Genomic DNA, 2,732 nt, shown 5'->3' with positions numbered 1-2,732 from the left:
TTTAGTTTTGATTAGTTTTAAAGCAGGTTTGCTAGTTTAGTTTAGTTTTTATTTTTGGAAAATGCTTAGTTTTAGTTTAGTTTTTATTAGTTTCAGTATTAGTTTTAGTTTTTTATTCTTCTGCGCTAGCCTGGTGAGACCATCCTGATCTCGTGAGCTCACGTTGTTTCACTCCGTGTGAAACAAACCATCTGGCGCACGTCAGGTTACTTCTGCGCAGGGGCACAGCTAAAGAACATGGAGGATAGATTTCATATCCACCCAAAATATTGGCTTTTGGCTATAATAGGCTTATTTATGAAATGAAAAAGACTTAAACTAAGGACATTTTCTCAATAATTTCAGTTTATTTTAGTTAGTTTTGTAAACACACAATACAGTTTTAGTTAGTTATCGTTTTTTTGTAAAGTCTAGTTTTTATTTTTATTTCAGTTAACTAAAATGTTTTTTCACACCTAGTTTTAGTTGTTTAGTTAGTTTTCGTTAACTATAATAACCTTGGTTAGACCTGAATCCGGACTGGTGGGGAATAAGAACTGAGTTATTGGTGAGGAAACGTTTGAGTTGATTATTGACAAGTGTCTCCAAAACTTTAGCAAGGCAGGGTCACCTAGAAATGGGTCTATAATTATCTAAAAGATCCCGATCACCTCCCTTATGTAATGGAATCACTAGTTGATTTGCAGACAAGTGGGACGCTACCCAAGGAAATAGATAAGTTAAAAATAAATGTCAAATGTTCAGTGATAAAAGGGGCAGATAATGTATTGTGTTGTATTTTGTATGTTGGATTGCATTTTGTATGTCGCTCTTTCTTCCTTTTTATGTGTTACTTGTATTGTGCAGCGCTTTGTGCATTCGTGCTGTGAAAGGCGCTATATAAATAAAGTTTACTTACCTACTTACTTACTAATTTAATGTTAAAAAGCCTCCAAGTTATCCTCACCGGTGGAACATTTAGAGGGAATGGAATGTAGGGAATCATATACTTCATTTCGAGGAAAGGGATTCAATGTATGAATGTATGAATGAATGAATGAATGAATGAATGAATGAATGAATGAATGAATGAATGTTGGTGGTGGTCGGAGGGGCCGTAGGCGCTGATTGGCAGCCACGCTTCTGTAAGTCTGCCCCAGGGCAGCTGTGGCTACAGATGTATCTCACCACCACCGGTATGACTGTGTCTGAATGAATACTGGACTCTGTAAAGCGCTCTGGGTATCATGAAGAGTGCTATATAAATGCAATTCATAATAATAATAATAATAATAATAATAATAATAATAATAAATTAAAAATGAGAGGTGGGGCTTCAGTGGGCAAACAAATTGAATCAACAACCATTGGGGGCCCAGTATAGCATCTATAGTATAGTATCTATAGTATATAGTATAGCATCTATAGTATAGCATCTATAGTATATAGTATAGCATCTATAGTATACCATCTATAGTATAGCATCTATAGTATAGCATCTATAGTATAGTATCTATAGTATAGCATCTATAGTATAGTATCTATAGTATAGTATCTATAGTATAGCATCTATAGTATAGTATCTATAGTATAGCATCTATAGTATAGCATCTATAGTATAGCATCTATAGTATAGCATCTATAGTATATAGTATAGCATCTATAGTATAGCATCTATAGTATAGCATCTATAGTATAGCATCTATAGTATAGTATCTATAGTATAGCATCTATAGTATAGTATCTATAGTATAGCATCTATAGTATAGCATCTATAGTATATCATCTATAGTATAGCATCTATAGTATAGCATCTATAGTATAGCATCTATAGTATAGCATCTATAGTATATCATCTATAGTATAGCATCTATAGTATAGCATCTATAGTATAGTATCTATAGTATAGCATCTATAGTATAGTATCTATAGTATAGTATCTATAGTATAGCATCTATAGTATAGTATCTATAGTATAGCATCTATAGTATAGCATCTATAGTATAGCATCTATAGTATAGCATCTATAGTATAGCATCTATAGTATAGCATCTATAGTATAGCATCTATAGTATAGCATCTATAGTACAGCATCTATAGTATAGCATCTATAGTATAGCATCTATAGTATATCATCTATAGTATAGCATCTATAGTATAGCATCTATAGTATAGTATCTATGGTATAGCATCTATAGTATAGTATCTATAGTATAGTATCTATAGTATAGCATCTATAGTATAGTATCTATAGTATAGCATCTATAGTATAGCATCTATAGTATATCATCTATAGTATAGCATCTATAGTATAGCATCTATAGTATAGCATCTATAGTACAGCATCTATAGTATAGCATCTATAGTATAGTATCTATAGTATAGCATCTATAGTATAGCATCTATAGTATAGCATCTATAGTATAGTATCTATAGTATAGCATCTATAGTATAGTATCTATAGTATAGCATCTATAGTATAGTATCTATAGTATAGCATCTATAGTATAGTATCTATAGTATAGTATCTATAGTATAGCATCTATAGTATAGCATCTATAGTATAGTATCTATAGTATAGCATCTATAGTATAGCATCTATAGTATAGCATCTATAGTATATAGTATAGCATCTATAGTATAGCATCTATAGTATAGCATCTATAGTATAGCATCTATAGTATAGTATCTATAGTATAGCATCTATAGTATAGCATCTATAGTATAGCATCTATAGTAGTATAGCATCTATA

The sequence above is a fragment of the Borostomias antarcticus genome (assembly GCF_949987555.1).
Source record: "Borostomias antarcticus genome assembly, chromosome: 32".
NCBI lineage: Eukaryota > Metazoa > Chordata > Actinopteri > Stomiiformes > Stomiidae > Borostomias > Borostomias antarcticus.
The sequence above is the reverse complement of the archived record's forward strand: the minus strand, read 5'-3'. Positions refer to the sequence as shown.